The 27,957-nt window shown below is 35.6% G+C and overlaps 1 protein-coding gene across 1 annotated transcript in view; it reads left to right on the top strand.

The window, feature by feature from the left end:
* The first annotated feature begins 10,461 nt into the window (after positions 1-10,461).
* LOC145267090 (prostaglandin E2 receptor EP4 subtype-like) overlaps positions 10,462-27,957 on the top strand; it is a 191,145-nt gene continuing 173,649 nt past the window's right edge. The window contains exon 1 of the mRNA XM_080123083.1: positions 10,462-10,914. The gene's annotated coding sequence lies outside the window, so the exon portion shown is untranslated. The remainder of the gene's footprint in view (positions 10,915-27,957) is intronic.

Raw genomic sequence — 27,957 nt, 5'->3', positions numbered from 1 at the left:
ACGTAGTACCCCTGTAGCTTATGCCCCTGATAGTAGCCCTCTACATCAAAATGGCACTGTGCCTTGTTTAGGGTGAAAATGTAAAAAAAAAACAAAAAAAACACGTACATTATTCTCGTATGTATCAGTCGATAGGCGCCTAAAGTTGTAGCGTTAAATTTTATTATGTAGTTTCCTAAATAAAAAAAAAAACATGATTCCGCTATTCTTCGAAATACATGGCATTATTGAATCAGACATATTCAACAGTTAAATAAAGAAATGTCTATACATATTAATTTACACATGCCTGTGTTGTCATGGCAAACATCAAATAGTGAGTACCTATTGAATCAACACAAAAGAGTAATGCTAATAAATGTACACTTATTTTGTATATGTACCACACGCACACACACACACACACGCACTCACACACACACACACGCACACACACACACACACATATATATATATATATATATATATATATATATATATATATATATATATATATATATATATACTAGTGTAGACACCTGGCGTTGCCCGGGTGGGCATGAAGTTCGGTTTGGACAGAGCTGCTATACTAAGGATATTGAGCAACACCAGAAAACAACGGAAGAAGTAGATGACAACAAGGACCCCCGCAGAAAAAATGCATCAAAACAACTTCTGTTTCAACCAAAATAGCAGCGAGTGCCCGAAGGACCGAAAAAAAAATAGCCGCGGTAGGTAAGCTCGAAACTGAAACGCTAAAGATGTTACTTGACAAACGTTTTTGCCCATCGGACCAGGACGACTTACGCCACCTGGCTGTTCAAAATAACGCTTATTAGCATAGTTTGAGACGCGTACTTGATTTGCAAAAATGGCGTCACGAAATGTGACCCTCCTTGCAAAAAAAATGCTTCAGTTAACCACCATATATTTAATCTTTTTTTTTTCTTATTTTCACATATTATGCATCCTAGACATCAGTCTTTCAGACGGTATCGGTTTTGACCTGGTCCAATACGGCTGACGAAAGTTTTTTGGGGAGCATACAAAAATACACACAAACCGACTTGTGAGATTTATATAATAGACTAACCTGGGTGCCCGGCGTTGCCCGGGTGTATGAAGGTGCGTGTAAGGGTGTTGGTTGAGCAAAAAAAGAAACAAAAATTGCGAGCGCAAAAAAAAAAAAAATTAGGAGTAGTTGGCAGGCATCAACCTGTAGAGCGCAGGATGAAAAGGAGGTGAAAAAAGCAAACGGTCTTATCTATGCGCCTATCGCGATTGCGACGTGACATGCGGTCGAAATAATGTATTTCTATGTGATGTCGTTAACGTAAGGTTTGACTTGAAAAAATGTCGACGAAAAAAGTGACCCTTCCTTATAAAAGGGGGGAGGCCAATTGACGGTGAAAGAATTAATGTTTTTGGCCAAGACACTGAGCTTTAAACGAAACCAATTTTGTCATGGTCCGATGCGTTTGTCGAAAGTTTTTGTTAAGCAAACACACATTTTAGCTTTTATAAATACTTATTAATTTTTACCTACATTAGTGTTTCATGCTTATGCAACCATCAAGTCTTGCTTGTCATGAGATTCGAACCCAGCCATGAAGCCATTTCATGAGCCTTTACCTCATAATCACGACACAATTGCAACGGGACTGAAGGGAGTTAAAAACTATTAAACGCTGAATTCGAGCGAATACATTGAATAATCAAGACTGTTTGCACGAGCGGAAGTCATGAAAATTGCAGAGACACTAGGTGATTGCTTTACATATATACTAGCATAAGTACCCGGCGTTGCCCGGGTGTGAAAAATTGGTATAGTAAGGTAGTATATTGGGCAACCAACCCCCAGCCCTAAAACAAAATAACTAAAATAATAACGAGTTACGGTGCGAGCGCCAAAAAAAAAAAAAAAAATAGCCGCAGTAGCTAGGCTCGAACCTGTAATGCGAAAGAGGAAAAGAAGGTGAAAAAAAGCAAACGCGTTAACAGATTCGGCCACATCGCATTTGTGACGTCACGGGCCTTCGAAAAACGTGTTTAAAACGTATGTTGAGATCGCGGGGTGTGAATGACTTTGTAAAAATGTCGACGCAAAAACTAACCCCTCCTTGGAAAAACGGCCCAGTTGAAAGTCAAAGAATTAATCTTTGGGGCCAAGTTTTGAATATTTGTCGTCCGAGAGATCAATCTTTCTAAAGATACCTACTTTGTCACGGTCTGACACGTCTGTCGAAAGGTTTTGAGAGACATACTAACACACGCAGACACACGCACACTAACACACATTTTCCGTGTTTTATGTTAGACTAGCATGGATACCAGGCGTTGTCCAAGTGGACATGAAGTTCTGTATGGACACATGCTTATTCCATCGTTACCCCCACAACAATTTCAAAAATAAAAGAACGGATAAAACATGAAAATGTAATCGCCTAAAAAAAGAATTTTTATGACTATGTACCAGTTTAAGCGAACTTCTTTAATGCTGCCTCAATCTAGGAAGATTTCTCGTCACGGTCTGCTGCAACGAAAACAAACTGAAAATAATTCAGTTTTTAAAATAAGAAAGTAGAATTTGCTTTAACCGAAATGACTGTTAAAGAATGATTAGTTAACCGCTGATTAAAAAAGGCCAAAGAAATGATACAACGTTTTAAAATCTTTAAACCCTGTTTAAATGTTAAATCTAAAAAAAAATGTAAATATGAAAGAAACTAATCTTCAGTTTAGTTAAACCTCTGATTAAAAAAATCGAAATAAGGAAAATGCCATTACATGTACGCGAATGTCAAAACTAACGTTTACGACGCAACCGCCTAATCCACTTGCCCACAACGCTGATTGCGAAATGACGTTGGAAATTCTTTTATTTAAACTAATTGAAGAAAAATTATGCTTACACATGCGCAGTCTTTGAAGTCGTTTAGAAAGAGATAATTTTATTGCTTTTGCTCGGTGTTGTAAGCAACGGACCGTTCCTTTCTTTACATTATATGGATGGTGGGAGTTGAAGTTTAGGTGCTGTCCAGTGAAAGTTGGCGTTCGTTATACAGAACAAGGACCAAATGCCACCTGTAAAATACAGACATCTAGTGCAGCATTACAGCAAGTTACCACACCTATACGGACTCCCTAGGATTCACAAGGACAGTATTCCATTAAAACCTATTGTCAGCGCCCGAGGTTCAGCATGCCATCTATTGAACCAATTCTTGGTAGATAAAATCACTCTAATCATCGGCAAATTTCCACCATACGTCAAGAATTCAGCTCACTTCGTGGAAATAATAAACAATGCTCCCATTCATTCCAACCAGATCGAGAGTCTAGATGTAGTGAGTCTGTTCACGAAAGTACACACTGATGAGACTCTGACAGTGATACGGGATGAGCTGACATTTGATGCCTCACTGAAGGAACGCAATTGCATCCCAATTGACAATATAATGGAGACGTTGACCTTCTGTGTAGAAACTACATACTTTGTGATAGGATCCAGTATATATATGCAGGAAGAAGATCTGGTGATTATCCGAAAGTACTTCCTTTAAACTACTCGGCCTAACGTTTACAGGGAACATGAACTGGAATAGATATATAGAGAGCATTGCCAAGGCTGCTGCGAAGAAAGTGGGCTCTCTCTACCACGCTAGAAAGCTACTTACGCCTGAATGTATCCTGTACCTCTATAAGGCCACCATTCGCCCATGTATGGAGTACTGTTGTCACATTACGACTGGTGCATCTGCTACTTGTCTCTCACTCTTCGTTTAAAAGAGAGCCGCCAACCTAATAGGTCCTAAACTGTAATCTAGGCTTCAACCTCTGTTCCATTGACGAAATGTAGCATCCCTCTGCCTGTTTTACAAGTACTTAAATGATGAATGCTTTGACGAACTACAAGTACTACGCAATAACCTTGTCAATTTTAAGTCTACAGACTCGAAATTTGATATACCAGGTACTGAAATTTGGGAAAATCTTTGTGATCGATTTTCGGTCAGAAAGTTGGCTCTTAAGGGTTAAAGTTCAACGATTTGACCTTTGAGAACTCTACCAAACTCCTCCGACAATTTTGATATAAACACTTGAAATTTTAGGTATAGGTTCCTTGGACATGGATCTAACTTAATAACTTGCTTTGAGCCCAAAACAATAAATGTTAAGGGATCATAATAGGGGTCAAATTAAAAAAAAATGGACCGTTTTTATTTATTTTTTTTTTTTTTGCTCAGCATACACCTTCAAACACACATATATATATAATTAGATGTTGTTACTTTGTTTTTGTTAGCGATACTTTTTGAATTAATTGAATTATAGGAAAGTGCATTTTTACCTAAATGCGAGTTTGGAACCCCCAAATGGGTAGCGGCATATATATTGTTTTTAAAATATAATTATCCACTAGTTTATAGAAAAGAAAAATAAGTGTAAGGCTCCTAAAATTTGCACAAGAATTGTCTCAAGATTCGTACGCTGTGGTCAGAGTACTTGGAAAAAGCAATTGTATGAAAGTGATATTTATCTGAAGGTTCAATTCTCAGTGTGAAAAAAATAATATACTTGCGAATTACTTAGTTAATTACTACCAAGTCGTGGCTGACGGGGCAAGAGCATGCTACTCCGTGAAGTAAACAAAGGCTTCCGTTCAAAATTCTATCCAAATTCCCAAGTTCGATAAAAAACATTTCCAAGTTTGACAAAATTCACCTGAAGAAAATCTAAGGTTACATCGATCGAAACTTTGTGAAAATCGCACTCAGTCTGATGGATACAAATAATACGAATAAAGAAACGTCTTAAAATACAATATTTAAGCTTGTCTAACGACCGGGCAGCGCCGGGCGACCTGCTAATAATAAAGAAAACTTTTCAGACAGTATTTTGACAGGTTGTAATTTTATCTGTATACCGAAAGCCAACTTTCATAGGAAACTCTCTCCATCCATATAATGTAAGGAAACGAATACAGAACTTTCATCCTTATCTTTTATATATTTTCAGTGTCCGGCGTTGCCCGGATGTTTCGAGGTGTGTGTTCAGCAAAAAAAAAAAAAAAGTGGTAGTAGGCAGCTCGAACCTGTACCGTGAAGGAGTAAAAGAACGTGAAAAAAAAAACCTGGCATCTTTGCCGTTGCGTTCATCGCCAAACCGGAAGTGGCGAAGGTTTAAATTAAGCTAGTCAATCGAAATATCGACGAAAAAAAAAGCGATTTCTCCTTGTAGAAAAGTGCCCAGTTGCGGGTGAAGGCATTAATGTTTTTAGCTAATTTTTCGATATTTGTCGCCCGAAAGGTCGATCTTCAAAACAATGCCGATCTCGTGAAAATCCGTCGCCTCTGTCGAAAGTTTTAGGCAGACATGATGATGATGGCAACGTCTTGTCAGACGAGTGCCACTCCCTCAGACATTTAAAATCCATGAGCCCAAATACCTGAGGGAGTATCTATACAAAGATGATGTTACAGAGTCTTAGCTTTGTACGACAGCTAAGTCTCTCTCTCTCTCGGTTCAAAATGTTGAGATCCAGCAACAAGCAAGAGCAAGATAGCCAGCAACAAATTAAACTGCAGACCAGCTTAATGCGAGTACTGGTCTTCCGCTTTATGGTTTTTTTAATCAGAGATTTGCTTCTCCTAGAGAGGTTGCCTTCACCACGGCTTACGGGAGCCCTCTCTACCCCAATACACATACACACACACACACACACACACACACACACACACACACACACAAATATACACGGTGCTAGTTGGCCGTTGACCCAGAAAAAGAGTTCATTCGCCCTTTGGCAGACATACAAACATATGTACATACATTTAAAAGACAGGTGAGATTTATGTTATAGAAGATATGTGTGTGAGTGTGTGAGTGCATGCACACACACACACGCACACACAGAGACATATATATATATATGCGCGTGTGTGTGTGTGTGTGTGTGTGTGTGTGTGTGTGTGTGCGTGCGTGCGTGTGTATAAAGTATAGAGTAAAGCTTACTATTTTGACCCCAAAAATTGAAGAGCAACGAAGACAGGACTTTTACCATTAAAAAGATCAACTTATGATATAGTCAACGCCATTCTCCATGCACTTTTACGGGAAATTCAACGACGTATCTCTGCTTCTAACACATGTCCATGACAGGTGTTTTTTTTTTAGTTTCACACTGTCAATATCTGCAACAGAGAGATGAAACTTTCAGGTCACGAATGGATAAGTTCTGTCATCATAACAATTCAATTTACAATCACCTCTGAGTTATTACGACGGAATAAAAAATAAGGTTGCATTACGTTTGCAACCCCTCATATAAAGTATCACAGAAAAATAATAAACTATTAATCCATGTATAGTTTTATGAACGATTAAAAAGGTCGTGGATTTATTTTTATAAATATTTCTGATTTGAATATTTCATGAAATAAGAAATATAGTAAATTATATTTTTAGTTTATTCCGTTATCTATATTATCGAAAACACGATAGGATCTTAAATTAAATTATTTATATTCATATTATTAAAATAGGTGTGTGTGCTGGTGTGTGTACGTTTGTGTGTGTTTGTGTGCGTTTGTGCGTGTGTGTGTGTCTGTGTGTATGTGTATTTGAGTGTTTGCTTGTGTGTGTGCGTTTGTGTCTGTGTGTGTTTGTGTCTGTGTGTTTGTGCCTATGTGTTTGTTTGTGCCTATTGTGTGTTTGCGTGTGTGTTTGTGTGTGTGTTTGTGTGTGTTTGTGTGTGTGTTTGAGTTTTTGCGTGTATTTGCGTGTGTGCTTGTGGATGTGGGTTTGTGCTTGTGTGTGTGCGTTTGTATGCATGTGTTAGTATATCTGTATGTGTTTTTGTCTGTGTTTGTTTGTGCCTATTATGTGTCAGTGCGTGTGTTTGAATGTGTCTGTGTTTGTGTTTGCTTGTTCGCGTGTGTGCATTTGAATGTGTGGCTGTGAGTATGCGTTTGTATTAGTGTGTGTGTGTTTTTACATGTGTGTGTGTGCTCGTGTGTGTGTGTGTGCTCGTGTGTGTGTGTGTGTGTGTCTGTGTGTGTGTGTATGATCATATGTGTGTAAAAGATACATTAAAAATTGAAAAGTATAAAATTATACGTCTTTCTGAATCTCACACCGAGGCCTGGACAGAACTAGATCAACAAAACAGTGAGTCTGAGTCATATATCTATGTATTCTGTTGTTTTATAAAACTATTTGTTAGTACCGTAGGCCTATTCTACACACACACACACGCGCGTGCGCGAGCGCGCGTGTACATATATATGTGTGTGTGCGCGTGTGTATACATACATGTGCACATATATATATATGTGTGTATAAATATGCGTGTATGTGTGTGTATATATGTGTGTGTATATATACATATGTGTGTATATATACATATGTGTGTGTTTACTGAAAAAAATGCTGCCTGTTGGGTCGTCCATTAAGCCTGAGTGAGATTGTTTGAGTCAGCTAAATGTTATTTTACAGTTAATTAAATTTAAAATTAAAAAGACAAATTCCAACATTTGTTTCCTGTGTTCTCTTTCTTTTCCCCCCTCTCTCTCTCTCTCTCTCTCTCTCTTTCTCTTTCTCTCTCTCTCACTCACTCACCCACTCTCTCTCTCTCTATCTCTCACTTATATTCTCTGTGGTAGAGGTTTAGGTTTCTTATCACGAGGTGCCGATTTCGAATCTCGCTAGATCCAGCCACTCTGATGAGTTGTGGACAACGGAAACACATGTCAGTGGATAATTATATTTTAAAAATAATATATATGCCACTCCCAATTTAGGGGGTACCAAATTGGTCGAAGGGAAAATTATTCCCCAACACACATTTAGGTAAAAATGCGCTTTCGTATAAATACTTAAATTCATTCAAGAAAGTATCGCTAACAAAAACAAATGTGTGTGTGTCTATATATCTATTTACTTCTGTCTATCTACTATTATATGAAAGGAACTTTATCTCTGTGTGTGTGTAAGAGTGAGCGAGAGAGAGAGAGAGAGAGAGCGAGAGAGAGAGAGAAAGAGTTCGATCCCTATGGAAGTGAAAACAGCTATACCGATTTTTACAAATTTTCTCATGAAGGTACTTTATGTGCCTAGCAGTGTTCGTAGATAGGTTTTGTGTCGGAATATCTTTGATAAGTATCGTTAATCGATAATCGAAATAATCCAATGAAAGAAGGAACAGACGATTTTGACCATAGTTAACACTTTACACAGCCTAACATCATAAGTGCATTTGAGAAGGTTTATAACCAAACAATCAAAAGGCCTGACATTAATTAAGAGTAAGTTCTTTGATATGTCAGGGGCGCGATCGAAATTAATCTTTCTGTTTAAAGCACAATTACATCACGATACTTGGCTTGTTCATTTTAAACCTTAATTCAAACCATTATATATAAAAATTAGTTTTTATAAAATCAAGAGTATGTTCTCTACAGTGCAATGTCGACTACAATGTGCAGGGATCTAAGTGCCGACGGGGAGGCATGTGATCATCCGCTTTCCGGTACACCGCAATAGATTCCCAACTAGAGCAGGCAATTAATCGATTTGATTTAAAAAAAATGGCCGATTTCACCGATTTCGCTGACAATAAAAAATATGAGAGTGTAACATATTTGTTGATCATTATTCACTCCCGGGTAACGTGGGGTGTCCTGACTATATATATATAATATATTATATATATATATATATATATATATATATATATATATATATATATATGATTAATTTAATTTGGAAAAGATATCCAGCAGAGTGCTCAATTAAAAAGAGAATCCGAAAATAAGAGCGTATTTATATTTTGTATTTTGTGTACAGAAAGTTGTTAGATGAAACAAGTCATTGGTACCGTCGGTTTCAAGCCCGATAATTAGGACCGTTTTAGATATCCATATAAAGCTCTCTTCAGCCAATACTCATCTCTGAAGAGAGCTTGATATGGATATCTTAAATGGTCCTAATTATCGGACTTGAAACCTATGGTATCAATGACTTGTCTCATCTAACAATTTTCTGTACACAAAATACAATATATATGTGTGTGTGTGTGTGTGTGTGTGTGTGTGTATGTTATTTTATTTTTTTTTTTTCTGTGTGTTTTTGCGATGCGTTTTGAATGAATTCAAATATTTATACGAAAGTGCATTTTTACCTAGATGCGAGTTGGGAATAATTTTGACCAGTTTGGTACCCTCAAATGGGGAGCGGCATATGTATTATTTTTAAAATATGATTATCAACTGACACGCGTTTCGTCGTCTGCGACTCATCAGAGTGGCTGAATATCTATCTATCTTTCTATCTATCTATCTCTCTCTCTATATATATATATAAAGAGAGAGAGAGAGAGAAAGAGAGAGAGAGGGAGAGAGAAAAAGTTATGAAAATATATATGGCAATTAAGTTATGAAAGTATATATGGCAATTAAGCTACTCAGAATAATTCGCATTTCATTCTTGTGAGAATTCGTCAGGCTTATATACGAGGAAATAAAGAAAGAAAGTGAGATATATGGAGAGAGGGGGAGATAAAGTATGTGTGTGTGTGCGTGCGTGTGTGTGTGTGTGTGTGTGTGTGTGTGTGTGTGTGTGTGTGTGTGTGTGTGTGTGTGTTCTCTTTCTGCTTAATATTAGAAGAGGTGTTGCTTTTGTACGCGAGCAAAGAGTGTGTCTACTTCGGCGGCGGTGATATGAGATTCAATCCGAGTCAGTTAGGAACACCCGGGTCCGGGAGGGTTGTTGGCTAGGTGGGTGTGGCAATCCTCTGACACCCCACTCACATCCACCCTCCCAGCCTCTTCATCTCCGTCCTCCCCCACTCCCTCTCCTCCTCCTTCTCCTCTTACTTGCAACACACAGGCCAAACAACAATTTCCGACCGACCGAGTGAGCGCTGTTTTACTTCAGCGCGCCTTATTTACCAGTTGTCGATAGAGAGCGAAAAGTGCCCGAGCAAACGGGTCCTGCCTCATTCGCGCCCATTTGATCTGCGCGATTAGTGACCAAAATGTTATTTCGAGCCTAAGCGTGACAGACCGACGAAAATGCTATCATAAAATCAACCCTGACAGACTAACGAAAATACCATTTCAAATCGAAACAAGACAGACCTGCAAAAAAAGTACTAAGACCCGACAGAATAACAAAACAAAGTTCATTCAAATAATTCTAAATCTTCAATCCAATTTATTAGCAACCTAAGGAAGGTTTCACAGTATAGTTTGCCTATATTTAACTCTCTCTCTCTCTCTCTCTCTCTCTATATATATATATATATATATATATATATATATATATATATATATATATATATACTTTAATAGCTTCTTCCCTCCAATTGCTAGACTTTTCGAATTCCCTACCTATTTCCTGCTTCCCTGACAGTACTTATCTGCAGAAGTTTAAATGTAATGTGAACAACCACCTTGCTGATCTCCTCCCATAGCCCTCAGCAGACATGACCCCGAATTATAGCCCCTTACGTTCACGTGGCAATACACCTTCTTTGATAAGTCAACAAGATTAAAACGAAATATTAAAAAAAGAAAAAAAAAGAAAGTGTGACAGACCGATAGGGATCAGAGATTGACAGACCCACACGTGCAAATGTAAGGACGCAACTAACTAAACAGAAGAAAAAAACCCGTTACAACCCCTCACCCTCAACCTGACCCCTACTCCACCCACTCCCGCGAAATCGGGTTTCACGCTTATTTGACTGTAAGATAGCGGCGGGTTGGAACGATTCGACTGTTTTAAAAACATGAACGAATTTGGGACTCCAACACAAACGGACTAATCACCGCCTACGATGGACTATACCTACGCGCGGTACAATCACACGTTATACATGGAGTTAAGTACGTGTTTCATGTCCCTGCTAAAATACACCAGAGATCACCTGCGGTAAGTTTCGATGCTTACTTTCGATGTCATTACTTACGTAATTATTATTATTATCGATATAAATTCTTTTAAGCGGAATACAGCTGTGAAATTGATCAAAAGCTATTAATGTTAGACTAGCGGGTAGCACCTGGCTTTGCCCGGTCGTAAAATGCGTAAAATATTTTTAATTCATGTCAATTTCATATTTATTATTACAGAGCCAATTCTCTATGGCGTAACAAATTTAAAAAATGATTGCTACATCTCTTCCAATTTTCGGATTTTGTAGTCATGCTCATGTTTCTTTATTTTCTTTTGAAGTTGATGGGTTTCTTTTTCTTCTGACGAGTTAAGGACGGAATAAATTCAAAAATTCACATAATAATTGCACGAATGATTCTACGCTACGAAATAGGTGTTGTCAAGAATTGTGCATTTCAATGGTCAACATCTTGAAATTTGGATCGTAGACTTTTTTGTCATATATATATATATATATATATATATAAATCCCCGAAACAGCGTTTCATGGTAAACAACTGATGATCCCTTGAAAAATAAATTATTGGTATTATAGTAAATTCGAGAGCGAGTTGATGCAGTGATTGCAGGTGATTAAATGACTTACTGACTAGATGGTTTTCTAACGAATGATAAAAAATATTTTTTGTATAGTTTTAAAGGTTAAAAACTTCCAAGACTATATATATATATATATATATATATATATATATATATATGTATATATATATATATATATATATATAAAAGTGAACGTGTCTGTGTGTCTGTGTGTCTGTGTACATTTCCCTACGAACTAACTCTGCAAATTTTAGTCTATAGACTCGAAATTTGAAATACCGGGTCCTGAGATTTGGGAAAATCGATGTGACGGGTGTCAGCCAAAAATTTGGCTGTTAAGGGGTCAAATTTCAACAATTTGACCTTTAAGAACTCTACCAAACTCCTCCGACAATTTTGGGTCTAGACACTTGAAATTTTAGATATAGGTTCCTTGAACCCGGATCTAACTTAATAAAGTGATTTGAGCCCGAAACTATAAATTTTAAGGGGTCATAATAGGGGTCAAAGTTTTAAAAAATTAACCATTTTTTTTTTGTTTTTTTGCTTTTTTTGCACAGCATACACCTCCAAATACCCGAGCAACGCCGGGCATCCCTGCTAGTATATATATATATATATATATATATATATATATATATATATATATATATATATATATGGAATTAAATTCTGTATAAATAAAAAAAAACATTGTAGGCTTGTTTTACTATAAACAGATTCGAAAAAGTTGGCAAAAAACAAATATATAACAAATAAATGTTATCAAAGGCAAGATAAGTTACTTTTCTACCTAACTAGATAATTTTTTAGTGTTTTTATTGAGCTCGAAAAACATACAGTGTTTATCGATGTATTTGAAAAATACAAGTGGCGGCGGGCATTATGTTGTACACGTTAAGTTTGGGGAAATGAGTTAAAACTGGCAAATTATACAAAATCTGTTAGAAACTCACTCAATATATGTTATCGTAACATAAGCTGACATATATTTGGTGGTTTCTAACAATGTTTTGTAAAGATTTTACATCCATTTACAAACATTGTCTTATAAATATTGATACAAATAGGTTTATAGTATTATACAATCTGTATTTCGAAATTCCAGTTAATATATGTATATATACGTATAGAATACACACACACACACACATATACATATATATATATATATATATATATATAAATATATATATATATATATATAGTACAGATTCCAAAAGTTTTTATGAAATGACTTAAGGTCCATCAGTTAAAATTGACGGCAAAACATTCAGCACTCCAACCGCATTCCCTCCCGTTTGAGCTATTGACAGGTATATAATAAAGATTGAAAATTAAACTACTTCAATCTATCAATGAAGTTGCGCATGCGCAAAAGTAATAGAAATATTTCAGCAAGTTGAAATGAACATTTTGCATTTCGACTCGCCAACATATTTCTTACGCATTATTCATCCAGACAAAGATTTTACTTGCAATAAAACCATCCTTGGTGTATAATTACTATTTACTTTTAATTTAAGTGTTATGTGACCAGTAGTTTAAAAGTTTATCTGTTAAATATTTTCACACGCACATACATACATGTGCTGTTATATATATATATGTATATAATTTATTATTTTACTCATAAAACGTAGATTACTGTTTTATAAGTAAAATAATAAATAATATATATATATATATATTATTTTTCTTATAAAACGTACATTACTGTTTTATAAGTAAATTAATATTTGTTTATTTGTTTACGTCCGAAAAAAATATGTGTGATTTTTTAAGGTAAGTGATTTTCTATAATCTTCAAGGTTGAGGACGCTATCAACCGTATTATCTTTTAAAAATAAACAAAAAACAACATATATATATATATATATATATATATATATATATATATAGAGAGAGAGAGAGAGAGAGAGAGAGAGAGAGAGAGAGAAAGAGAGAGAGCGAGAGACAGACAGACAGGCAGGCAGGCAGACAGACAAACAGAGAAGGATAGAGATTGTCTACTCATTTGTGATCTATTTACGTTTAAAAATCGATATGTTTAATTATTTGAATGAAGTTTAAAGAAATTTGATTTGCCGTAAATATTGACTGAGTAAATTAATATTTACGTTTTCTTCCTACCTTTAAACTTTTAAACCTTATTCTTTTCGATGCTAAGATTTTGTTGCAGTTCATTTGTTCTCAGCACTTCTTGTTTTCTCTGTAATCTCTCATTTGCCGACGTGATGTTGCTAGTCTCAATCCATTCCGTAAATACTATTATGACATGTGTTCTTCAGAATTGTTTCATCTATTCTTCTGCTTCCTTTGTTCCAGCTCGTTTGTACTTGTTGACCTAGTGGTCTCCATCAATTCGCTGTTTTTATACAGCTTCCTATTTCAGTAGCTTCTCTCCGAGAACCGCGGGCTTGGGAACTCCCATCCTGCTGACTGTTTTTCTCCTACTTTTAATCTTTGTCTTTTCAAGACTGAAGTCAATGGACATCTCTTGTCTTTGCGATGATCATCTTTCTGTTTTATTAGATCCCCACATTGTTGTGTTGCGAGGATTCATATTGAAGATGAGACGGGGACATATATATATATATGATGAGGGGGAGAGACATTTATACAGTTCTGTGGATTCTTATAACATCTATTAGCAAAGAGAGAGGGTGATCAGTTCTTATAGGAGGAAAGATACATATTCTTAGAAGGGTTACGCAATGTTCATAATAAGATGTTTAACACATTACCTTTTGGGTGTTGGATGATGACGCATGACAAACAGTTTTACAAAAACACAAAGATGATTCTTTATTCATTGGACCGGTCGAATGCTGATTACGTCAGCAATTCAAATTCGGGATCTACATAGTTTACTGTTCTTCCTTTCGCTTCCAAAGAGTCAGCTGACCACTGACTGCCAACTGACTGACTCTCAACTCTCTCTCTCTCTCTCTCTCTCTCTCTCTCTCTCTCTCTCTCTCTCTCTCTCTCTGACTGACTCTGAAATTAGAACCCAAAGAACTATACGGAGAATCGTCTTTTATGCTATGACGTCAGAAGTGTGTTTCCCAAACGTGACTAATTCACGTGGCTATGCATACGTTTTTCCAAAACACACTTCTGCAACAAAGAATCCTCTCCTGACCTATTTTTTAACCTAACCTTTTTTAACAATGTATTTCTAATTTGTATTGTTCATTCTTTTTAGCAGTCATTTTTAATATTCAGTTTCGTAAAAGAATGAATAATCAATTCTTTTTACGATATGAACAATATCTAACTATTTTATAATAGAATTTAATAATAGACTTTTTAACATTCCCATTTCTAACATTCTATTTCTTAACCTTGCTTACAAGGTTCGAGTCTCGGCTTATCCTAATCTCACTTTCACTTATCTAATGTTCTTCTTATTTACATGGAAATAGGACATCCCTTTTTCCTGTAACAACATTAAGTGGCTTTACACCTTGTCTGGAGCAATTTCCATACAAATCTAATATATAAAAAGCTATATGTCTGTCTCCATAGTTTCAAATTCTATCTCTCCCGTAATTAAAAGTCGCAGACCGGCGCTAGGGACCTCAAATAATGGATTTTTATGGATCGTTCTTTTTTGGGTCTTTAGTCGGTTAAAAAAAGTTTTTAAGAGGTCAAAAATGGGTCAAAATGTTTTAAAATCTGTATACATTTTTATCCTAGTTTATTATAATTTTTTAATTTTTAATCAGTTCATATGCGTGGAACGTTGGTACAGTGGTAACGACACCGGTTTTGGATGCTGCAGTTTTATTTTCGGTTTCGATTCTAGTTGATGGCACCCAAATACTTTTTTTTTACTTTTGAAATCACGACTTTATAATGATACTAGCAGGGGTGCCCGGCGTTGCTCGGGTGTTTGGAGGTGCAAAAAAAGCAAAAAAAAAAACAAAAAAAAGGTTAATTTTTTAAAACTTTTACCCCTATTATGACCCCTTAAAATTTATAGTTTCGGGCTCAAATCACTTTATTAAGTTAGATCCAGGTTCAAGGAACCTACATCTATAATTTCAAGTGTCTAGACCCAAAATTGTCGGAGGAGTTTGGTAGAGTTCTTAAAGGTCAAATCGTTGAAATTTGACCCCTTAACAGCCAAATTTCTGGCTGACACCCGTCACATCGATTATCCCAAATCTCAGTACCCGGTATTTCAAATTTCGAGTCTATAGACTAAAAATTGACAGAGTTATTGCGTAGGGAAATGTACACAGACAGACACACACACAGACACACAGACAGACAGACACGTTTACTTTTATAGATATACTAGCAGAGGTGCCTGGCGTTGCTCGGGTGTTTGGAGGTGTATGCTGTGCAAAAAAAGCAAAAAAACAAAAAAAAAGGTTAATTTTTTAAAACTTTGACCCCTATTATGACCCCTTAAAATTTATAGTTTCGGGCTCAAATCACTTTATTAAGTTAGATCCATGTTCAAGGAATCTAAATCTAAAATTTCAAGTGTCTAGACCCAAAATTGTTGGAGGAGTTTGGTAGAGTTCTTAAAGGTCAAATCGTTGAAATTTGACCCCTTAACAGCCAAATTTCTGGCTGACACCCGTCACATCGATTATCCCAAATCTCAGTACCCGGTATTTCAAATTTCGAGTCTATAGACTAAAAATTGACAGAGTTATTGCGTAGGGAAATGTACACAGGCAGACACACACACAGACACACAGACAGACAGACACGTTTACTATTATAGATATACTAGCAGAGGTGCCTGGCGTTGCTCGGGTGTTTGGAGGTGTATGCTGTGCAAAAAAAGCAAAAAAACAAAAAAAAAAGATTAATTTTTTAAAACTTTGACCCCTATTATGACCCCTTAAAATTTATAGTTTCGGGCTCAAATCACTTTATTAAGTTAGATCCATGTTCAAGGAACCTAAATCTAAAATTTCAAGTGTCTAGACCCAAAATTGTTGGAGGAGTTTGGTAGAGTTCTTAAAGGTCAAATCGTTGAAATTTGACCCCTTAACAGCCAAATTTCTGGCTAACACCCGTCACATCGATTATCCCAAATCTCAGTACCCGGTATTTCAAATTTCGAGTCTATAGACTAAAAATTGACAGAGTTATTGCGTAGGGAAATGTACACAGGCAGACACACACACAGACACACAGACAGACAGACACGTTTACTTTTATAGATATACTAGCAGAGGTGCCTGGCGTTGCTCGGGTGTTTGGAGGTGTATGCTGTGCAAAAAAAGCAAAAAAACAAAAAAAAAGGTTAATTTTTTAAAACTTTGACCCCTATTATGACCCCTTAAAATTTATAGTTTCGGGCTCAAATCACTTTATTAAGTTAGATCCATGTTCAAGGAACCTAAATCTAAAATTTCAAGTGTCTAGACCCAAAATTGTCGGAGGGGTTTGGTAGAGTTCTTAAAGGTCAAATCGTTGAAATTTGACCCCTTAACAGCCAAATTTCTGGCTGACACCCGTCACATCGATTATCCCAAATCTCAGTACCCGGTATTTCAAATTTCGAGTCTATAGACTAAAAATTGACAGAGTTATTGCGTAGGGAAATGTACACAGACAGACACACACACAGACACACAGACACACAGACAGACAGACACGTTCACTTTTATAGATATATAGATAGATATACGAAATCTGGACAGATTAAAATATCATATTTAAGCGTATTTTATGATCGGGCAAAGCTGGGCACCCCTCGCTAGTAGAAACCAAATTTAAATCCGTGTTCAACCAATGCAGGTAGTAAATGCATCACCTTTAATCTTTATTTACGGCAAATTAAATCGCTGAAAATTTATTTTAAGAAGTTAATGGTTCTTTCCTTGTCCAGAATTTCCACCATATTAAAAAAAAAGAAAAATGTCCATCACGTACGTACTCGTGACAAAACGAAAATATTACATTCCAAAAATCACTTAAATTGATTAAGTAGTATTATTTTTATAAAGAAAATCCTTTCAAGCGATAAATTGTAATTCGTAAGCATTACAACATAAATATCGAAAGTTTGAATTATTGTTGAGTTATTTCACTTTGTTTCTTGAGACTATCTTCTAAAGTAACGACGCAAGATAGTCACTCCTCGGCTAACCATTAAATTTAATTTGCTTATTCAAAAATAAAAATGTAAAACTACTTGAGCTATTTATGTGATTTTTGGTATATGATATTGTCGTTCCGTCACGGGTACGTAAATCATACTTCAATCATAATATTTTTATTATCTATTTATTAAAAGTAAAGTAAGACTCTTTGTTGGCACAGTAGAAACAGTTCTTCTCTATGCGCTGAAGAAGAGACTGGATGGCTGTTATACATGGATGCTCAGGATGGCCCTCAATATATCATGGAGGAGCAACGCAGCAAACCAACAGCTTTATGGTGACCTACCACCAGTATGTATTTATTTGCTTCCCCACTGAGCAAATTAGGCACAAGGCCGTTTTTTAATGTGGAGAGAGAGGGAGGGGGAGGGAAAAAGTGGACCAGCTCCCGAGAGGTGGGAAATGGGAGCTGGATAGTAACTGTTGGTATGAATGGTTGCCCCTACATTGATCAAGGTCTGATATGTTGAGTTACCCCCACATATGGTTATTGTTGCAGTATCTGCCGGAACAGATACTACACTTTGAAGTATTTATTTGATCCCCCACTGAGTAAATTAGGCACAAGGCCGATTTTTAATGTGATGAGTGAAGGGGAAATGAGGACCAACTCCCCGGGGAGTAGGGGAGCTGGATAGTAACAATTGGTATGAAGGGTTGCCTCTACATTGACCAAGGTCTTATATCTGGGGTTTCCCCCACATATGGTCTTTGCTTGCAGTGATATTTATTTGCTTCCCCACTGAGCAAATTAGGCACAAGGCCATTTTTTAATGTGGAGAGAGAGGGAGGGGAGGGAAAGGGGGATCCAACTCCCGAGAGGTGGGAAATGGGAGCTGGATAGTAACTGTGGTCTGTAGGGTGATCCCTACATTGACCAAGTTCAGATATATGGGGTTACCCCCACATATGGTCTTTGCTAGTTATAGCTAGTCATTGCTTGCAGCATCTGCCGGAACAGATGGTATTTATTTGCTCCCCCACCGAGCAAATTAGGCACAAGGCCAATTTTTAATGTGAGGAGTGAAGGGAGGGGGAAGGGAAAAAGGGGACCAGCTCCCGAGAGGTGGGAAATGGGAGCTGGTTAAAGGTCAGGCATGTGGGGTTGCCCCCACATCTGGTCTTTGCTAGTCATAGCTAGTCATAGCTTGCAGTATCTGCCGGAACAGATGGTATTTATTTGCTCCCCCACCGAGCAAATTAGGCACAAGGCCGATTTTTAATGTGAGGAGTGAAGGGAGGGGGAAGGGAAAAAGGAGACCAGCTCCCGAGAGGTGGGAAATGGGAGCTGGTTAATGGTCAGGCATGTGGGGTTGCCCCCACATCTGGTCTTTGCTAGTCCTAGCTTGCAGTATCTGTCGGAACAGATGGTATTTATTTGCTCCCCCACCGAGCAAATTAGGCACAAGGCCGATTTTTAATGTGAGGAGTGAAGGGAGGGGGAAGGGAAAAAAGGGACCAGCTCCCGAGAGGTGGGAAATGGGAGCTGGTTAAAGGTCAGGCATGTGGGGTTGCCCCCACATCTGGTCTTTGCTAGTCATAGCTAGTCATAGCTAGTCATAGCTTGCAGCATCTGTCGGAACAGATGGTGTTTATTTGCTCCCCCACCGAGCAAATTAGGCACAAGGCCGATTTTTAATGTGAGGAGTGAAGGGAGGGGGAAGGGAAAAAGGGGACCAGCTCCCGAGAGGTGAGAAATGGGAGCTGGTTAATGGTCAGGCATGTGGGGCCGCCCCCACATCTGGTCTTTGCTAGTCATAGCTAGTCATAGCTAGTCATAGCTCGCAGCATCTCTCGGAACAGATGGTATTTATTTGCTCCCCCACCGAGCAAATTAGGCACAAGGCCGATTTTTAATGTGAGGAGTGAAGGGAGGGGGAAGGGAAAAAGGGGACCAGCTCCCGAGAGGTGGGAAATGGGAGCTGGTTAAAGGTCAGACATGTGGGGTTGCCCCCACATCTGGTCTTTGCTAGTCATAGCTAGTCATAGCTAGTCATAGCTCGCAGCATCTGTCGGAACAGATGGTATTTATTTGCTCCCCCACTGAGCAAATTAGGCACACGGCCGTTTTTAATGTGAGGTAAAAACCAGCTCCCCCAAAAGTAGGCAAAAAGGGGGAACTCTGGTTACCAAAAATAATAATTGTCCCAGTATAGAGGGCCTCCCCTCTATTGACCGGCACAAATCATCTCAAGTGCAGCATCTGTCGGAACAGATGGTATTTATTTGCTCCCCCACTGAGCAAATTAGGCACAAGGCCGTTTTTAATGTGAGGTAAAAACCAGCTCCCCTAAAAGTAGGCAAAAAGGGGGCACTCTGGTTACCAAAAATAATAATTGTCCCAGTATAGAGGGTCCCCCCCCATTGACTGGCACAAACCATCCCAAGTGCAGCATCTGTCGGAACAGATGGTATTTATTTGCTCCCCCGCCGAGCAAATTAGGCACAAGGCCAATTTTTAATGTGAGGAGTGAAGGGAGGGGGGAAGGGAAAAAGGGGACCAGCTCCCGAGAGGTGGGAAATGGGAGCTGGTTAATGGTCAGGCATGTGGGGTTGCCCCCACATCTGGTCTTTGCTAGTCATAGCTAGCCATAGCTTGCAGCATCTGTCGGAACAGATACTACACTTTGATCTTTTTGCCGGGGCCACGAAGGGCGGGGGCCAGTATTGACCACCCGTATCATTGAAAGTACAGCAGAGAAGGATAATAGTAGCTTGTCACTGCATGAGGCACAGACAGGAGTAAGCCAGCAAGCTAGGTCTCTGGATAACAACGGATGGGCACCTAAAAGCCGCGGTAGAAGAAGAATGACTTACATTGAAACTTGCTTTAGGACACAGGATTGGAAAGTGTTCAGGACCTGCAAAGTAAAATAAAATAACAAAACAAATAAGACTTTCGTATTGTTTGGATTCATCGGTTCATTGGTTCTCATCTTGAGTGTGTTTTTCACAACTTTTCGGTTGATGTAACCTCCGACTTTCTTCAGGTGTATCTTGTCGAACTCGGGAATGTTTCTGTCGAAATCGGCAATTTGGACGGAATTTCCGCAAGGACCCGTGGTGCAATGGTCAAACTTCTTGAAAAAATCAATTGTAAAAAAGTGATATTCTTCTTAAGGTTGAAGGTTCAATCCTCAGTGTGGTCGACCGGAAAGTACAATTGTGAATTACTTAGAACCTCTATCCAGTTATGGCTGACGGAAAAAGAACACGCTACCTCTGTGAATAAGTAAATGGTTCCGTTCGAAATTCCGTTTAAATTCACGAGTTCGACAGAAGCATTCCTGAGTTCGACAAGATACACCTGAAGAAGGTCGGAAGTTAAATCGACCGAAACGGTATGATAATCACGCTCAAGATGTGAACAGTAGTCCGATGAATCCAAATGATACGAATAATCAATCCTTATCTCAAAAATTCAGAAACGTTTGTTCATTTTTGTTCAAGCATCACACTAAAACAATATCCGGTTCCTTGCATTGCTATAGCCTTCTTATACTCATTTCTTTATTTTCGATATTTTTTTCAATATAGGGTGAACGCTGAGCGAGAACTCATTAAATATATCAATTTTTAACTCAAGTAGGTCACAAATGAGTAAGTAAAGATAAATAAACAAAAAAATAATAATTTCCATGCAATATTTGCATTAAAATGATTGCCCATTACTTTATTTACATCATAAATCATAAAATTTTCTTATTACTAATCTATCTTAAAATTTATAATTTATAGATTAATAACTATTATTATTATAGTTTTATTACTATTATTATTATTATTATCGTATCTGATATTTACCATTATTTTCTATTTTATTTTATTATCTATTTCACTTTGAATCTATATGTTACTATTTTTATTAATATTAGTTCTATAAATATTATAATTACTATTAAAAATAATATTATTATTTAATTACTACCAATAAGATTCATTTATTACTATTATTGATTTTTTTTATTAATATTACTATCTTTAAAACATTATATAAAAAATTAATTCATAAGTAATTAGTGGTTATCTCCCTTTGAACAATAAAATTATCTTTCTCTTTGAATATAATTATCTCCCCTTATAATTGAAATATTTAAGATGAATTCAAATATAGCGTTTCTAATGATTTTAAACTGGTAATACTATTCTATTGGCATTTCCTTTGAAGTTTGTATATATAAACATTTTCAAGCCTTCATAAACTACATTTAACATCCCAATGAATACATTGACGATGATACTTACGAGCTTTAATAGGCGGACTCTTAAAAGGTAGATATATTTTTATTAGAAATATTTAAAATATCCCCTCTTAACCTAACTATTCCACCCGATGTTATTTTATTTTATTTTCATTGTATCTTACTTTTTTTATCAACATAAAAAAATAAGTAACTATTTTCCTTTATATTTTAAATATTTTCCAAATGCATCTGCCTTACTTAAAAAAATGATAGTTTTATTTTTGGTGTCTTTAAAAAAAAACACCCAATATTTTTGCTGATGAAGAGACTTTGTTTAAAAAAAAAACAAATGATAAAATTATTGTCCAAGACTTATTGTCTATCTCAATAAAAACATCGTTTCCGAAACGATCGTACAATTTATTGATTTTGTCTGTTCTTACTTATGAAACCTATTTTTAAGTTTAATTTGAATTATAAATTATCAATCACCTTACTCAATATTAAAATAGCTCTAGGATATACATGCCGATCAAGCTTATTATATATCTACATTACAACGAGCACTGTTTTCTTCTCTTTTATTTTAATTTTATTAATGAATTTACTAATACATTAAACTATACTCTGCTCGTTCTAATACCCTTAACATACATATATATATATAGGTAATCTCCAAAAATACCGTTAGGGCTTACAACATGGCCGCCAGAAGAGTCACGTGATCCGGTTGATCCAAAACATGAATCGTGCAAATGGAAAACGCAGCCTTGAAGGCAAACTTTGACAAACAATCACAATTTGTTTGTATTTAATTTTTTGTTGATATAATGTTGTTATAAAAATAGGCAAACTTTGAGAAACAATCTTAGGTTGTTTTTAGTTAAAACAGTGTTTATAAAAAGTATTTTATTCAGAACAAACAAGTGGTCGACTAGGTGTATCAGAATTTTAGGCGGAATTTTTGACACCCCCAACAAAAAACTGCGAATAAAATATATAAAACTCGTAATTTCTGTTTTTAAAGTGGGTTGTCAATTTTCTTTATGAAATATACTTCCAAAATAAACTATTACAGTCGTTTAAAACATAATAGAAGTATTATTTTTTTTATTTTTTAAAAACAATGTTTACAAAAGTTTGCTTTAAATTTGCGTTTTCCGGTTTCGTAATACGGCGATTCATGTTTTGGATCAACCGGATCACGTGACTCTTATCATATATAATGGATTGGGTCCTTGCTATTGCCTGTTTAGAATCTATCGACCGGTGTTAATCGTGACATTATCGCACTTGATGATTCTCGAAATGATGAAACACTGGTGTGGTGTCTGGAAGTATTTAATAATTATTATAGTATATATATATATATATATATATATATATATATATATATATATATATATATATATATATATATATATATATATATATAGTTCTGTCCCTTTGGGAATATCTTGTCCTAATCGATATTCTCATGTGAAATAAAAAAAGCCATTCATCTTAAAGCAAATACCGATCAAAAAACGCTTACATATTTTATATGACAGACCTTAAAATGTCCACGTCATTTAGTTTTGCGACCATTATTGCTGTTTTTAGTGTCCATTTTATATATATATATATATATATATATATATATATATATATATATATATATATATATATATATATACAGGTTAAAGACACTTGTAATTATCGATGATACTGTAAAACTGCAGTAAAATGTGTAAGCTGAATATATTAGATCATTTATCATTGATATACCTTTATAATATATTTTTGTCCAAGATTTACTGTTTTAGTTGAATTTGATTCTGATATTGAAAGATTCATAATTTTTTTTGTATATATACATATTAATATATAAATACATATACAAATATTCATATATAAATACATATACACACACACACATATATATATATATATATATATATATATTCATCACTAATTGTTTTTCATTCAGATGCCACACCTGAGTTCCGTATGTTGGATTCGAACGTGCGCAGAATTCCAATAATTTACTCCTCTTGCGCATATTTACATTATCGTCTGCAATAACACTGTAAAGTTCATCAAATGTTTGTGTTGTATGATACATATACGATGTTAAAGAGCCTTATATATATATTTATATGTATATATATATATATATATATATATATATATACGTTGTGTGTGTGTGTGTGTGTGTGTGTGTGTAAAAATATACTAGCAAAAGTACCCGTCGTTGACTGGGTTCAAAAACAGCTTACAGAAAATGAACTCTGATTTATGAAAGTATAATAGGTTATGAAAAGGAAGGGTTGTAAAGAGATAGCTTCGAATTTGGGGGTATCAAAACCGAAGCAAAATATGATGAAAGTAAAAATAAAATAGATAAACCCCATAATTTATTATACCATACCTGTACACATTGAAATACTTATCACAATATTCTGTGGATCTATATGAAAAACCTTGTTAAACTTTGTGACATATTTCCATTCTATGGAGGTCAGGTGCGAACGAACACCCCATAATTTTATTATACCATATTTCTTCAAACTGAAACATAATTATCAAAGTATACTTACGCAGATAGATATGAAAAGTCTTTATTAAAGTTTGTGTCTATTTCCATTCTATGGAGGCCAGGTGCGAACGCAGACCGAACAATTTTATTATACCATCCCTATTTAAGTTAAAACATACTTATCAAAGTATTCTTATGTACATCTATATCAAAAACACTTGTAAACGTTTTTTTTTTTGTTTTGTTTTTTTAATTTTTTATTTCCATACTTTGGACCAAGCGCGAGTACGACGACCCCACAATTTTAATGAACCACCGTTCTGCCAGATCAAACATACCCATTTCTGTATTTCGATACATCTTCTATCATTATATGTAATCAGTTTTTTAAAATAGTCAACCATATAGGAGCCTATTTGTGACCAGACACACACACACACACACACACAGTTATATATATATATATATATATATATATATATATATATATATATATATATATATATATATATATATATATATATATATATATATTAGTCTTTGCATACTCACGTAGGGGTGCTTTCGAGTGAAATTTTTGTGATAGGAGGTGTGCAATTTATAACCACACTTCTCCTGAGACGACATTGTTAAATACGAGTGGCAAGTGAAGTGTATGTTCAGGACAACTGGAAACAAATGCCGAGATAAGCAGAGAGCATGAGCAAAGCTTCTTTCTTAGAACTGCACGCCAGTGGAACTCTCTGCCGCTTGCATGTTTCCCACCTGACTACAACTTGGATGTCTTCAAGTCCAACATAAACAAACTCCTGACAAACCGCCCTCTTAAGTAAGACACTCTATCAAAACTCCCAATACTAATGATTACTACAATACTATCTCATTGATTACTGTACACGCAATAACCCTTATCCCTGAGTGGGTTTCGGACCTTGATAAGTGGTGACCCCTATGTAAAAAAAAAAAAACCTACAGCGCATAGAATTCCCAGATGGTCACCCATTGATGTATTTATAGTTTTTTTTTTTTTTTTTTTTTACTAAAACACTATAGTACTATAGTATACTATTTTATTATAACATTAAAATACCTTAACAATTGCACTCGACGAGTAAAATTACTAAAAGTCATACTTATAAAGAAAACTACAGCGCTTTTTCAACCGGATCAAAATTAACACCGGACAAGTATATTAACCGTATGTAATAACTAACGAGAAACTAAATAAATAAAGTATAAAATAAGAAAATCGAAATTACAAATAAAATTAATTCTTCTATAACCATTCTGCGCCCATTTTTCTAACCAACAAAAAATCATTAATACACCAAACCGCAAAGAAAAGAAAACGATGACAACAACAATTGCTCCTGGCGACGATCGGCCGCACCGATAGAAAGTGCTTGAGAAGAATATGGCTGAACAACAACTTTGGGCGCCATTATATACAATATACCAGCTGAAATAAAAAATACTGCTCGGCAAATTAAAAAAGATATACAGCAAAATTGGAACAAAGAATAACACACACACACATACACACACACAAATATATATACACACACACACATATATATATATATATATATATGTATATATATATATATGAGATCATTAACAGCTGTTGCTTTTTGTTTTATTATTTGATATTTTCATTTTTCAAATAATTAAAATTATATTTTTTTAATAATTTTTACGCGTTTCGGACGATCTTGTTGTGTCTTAAAGCATCCTCTTCAGAGATTTTGTAAAAATAGATATTTTCGTTAAGCCATTTTGATGATAAATCACTTTCCCAAGGAATGAAAAGATGTCGTGTGCCTCTAAATGTATTCAAACTTTTGATTTCTTTTTCTTCTTATTTGTGTGGATATGTGATGCATTGGTACTTCGTTACAAAAGTGTGTCTACTTGTTCGTGTGTGCGGAAGCGTGTGTGAGTATGTGTGTGTGTGTGCGTGAATGCGTGTGTGTGTGTGTGCGTGTGTGTGTGTGTTTGGGCCTAAACACTTGAGATTTTAGATGTAGGTTATCTGAACACGAGTCAAACATTTAATACATATATATATATATATATATATATATATATATATATATATATATATATATATATATATATATACCGGGCTGAACTGTTTGTAAAAAATAAAATAAGACTAACAAAGATGCACGTGGGGTTTCAGGTTTCAGGTAAGCTCTGTCGTGGGTTTTTATCTCAACTGTTTATTGAAGAAAGTTGGCTTTCAATGCATTCAGAACGGAGCACAACGGCAAATTTCAGAAATTAAAAGGAATGCATGTTATTAGCTTAGAATTTTTATTTTTATTTTTGTTTTAATAATTATTTAATTATTTTTATTGATTATTTAATAATCCAAACGAATTTATGCGCAGAAAGATATGCGCTGAAACCGTTTTAAGCATTTTCATTTTGGACGCCTAAGAGTAAATTATAGTCTAAAGTGGCGCCGCGGTAAATTTGGTATTTATAAAACATATCTAAGTGATATTTTCATTAGATCATTTCAGCGTCGTGTTACGTGTCAGATACACTGCCAAGTGGCAATATACCGTTTTGGGGTTGAAAAAGGGTAAAAAAAAAAATCTGACGAAGCTATGTATAAAAATCAAATGGCAAGAGAGTGTCAAGTCGCACTACAGTTAATTTTGGTGTTTAGAAAACATATATAAGAGGTAGTTTTATTAGCACTTTTCAACGTCGTGTTAAGTATCAGCTATACTTCCATAAAACATAGCTTTATTTTGATAGCCAAATAATCTGTGTTTTCGTCTTCAACTCCAGTGTCAAACTATTTTAAGAAATAACTCCTTGAGAAAAAGTCTTTTTTTTTTTTTTTTTTTTTTGCTAAACTTAAGACTATTCTTTAACGATTCTGAGTCTATCCATATAATATTATAATAATATTACTTGATATCATCATAGATAAATTTCATTGATAAAACTTCACTTAAATGTAGTTTTAATATTTTAATAAATAATGGATGGACATCTGTCCACAAAGCCACCACTCCCCCATGCAGGGAGTATTGTTGTCACATTTGGGCTGGTGCACCAACCACCAGTCTCTCCCTCTTACAAAGAATCCCCAAAAAGTGTCCCAAATCTATAAAGTCACACAGTATCGCCCAAGCTCCAATCAGTTTATATATAATTTGAACATACAACTCGCCCACGGTCTTTAGTTAGGCATGGTTCCAAATAAATAGTAGCCCTATAGTAACTTCTAAATAGTGGCAATATGCCTTGTTTGGAGTGACAAACCGAAATAAAATAAAAATCCGGCGAATAAAAAGGGAATAGCTAGTAAGCCTCTAAGTGGTAATACAGTAAATTTTGCTATTTATAAAACAGACACGCACACACACACACACACACACACACACACACACACACACACATATATATATATATATATATATATATATATATATATATATATATATATATATATATATATATATATATATATATATATTATTCGAAGGTAAACAGTTACATTTCGTAGGTACAAACAGCCTACTGTGTTAGTCAATTAAACTTCGTCAGGCGACCCTGAACCATTCGACGCTATAGTTTTTTTGTTTTTTTGTTTTAGCGTCGAATGGTTCAGGGTTGCCAGACG

The sequence above is a fragment of the Euprymna scolopes genome, chromosome 42 (genome assembly GCF_053919585.1).
Source record: "Euprymna scolopes isolate OS-2025 chromosome 42, ASM5391958v1, whole genome shotgun sequence".
In the NCBI taxonomy this organism is placed as follows: Eukaryota; Metazoa; Mollusca; class Cephalopoda; order Sepiida; family Sepiolidae; genus Euprymna; species Euprymna scolopes.
The sequence above is the reverse complement of the archived record's forward strand: the minus strand, read 5'-3'. Positions and strand labels throughout refer to the sequence as shown.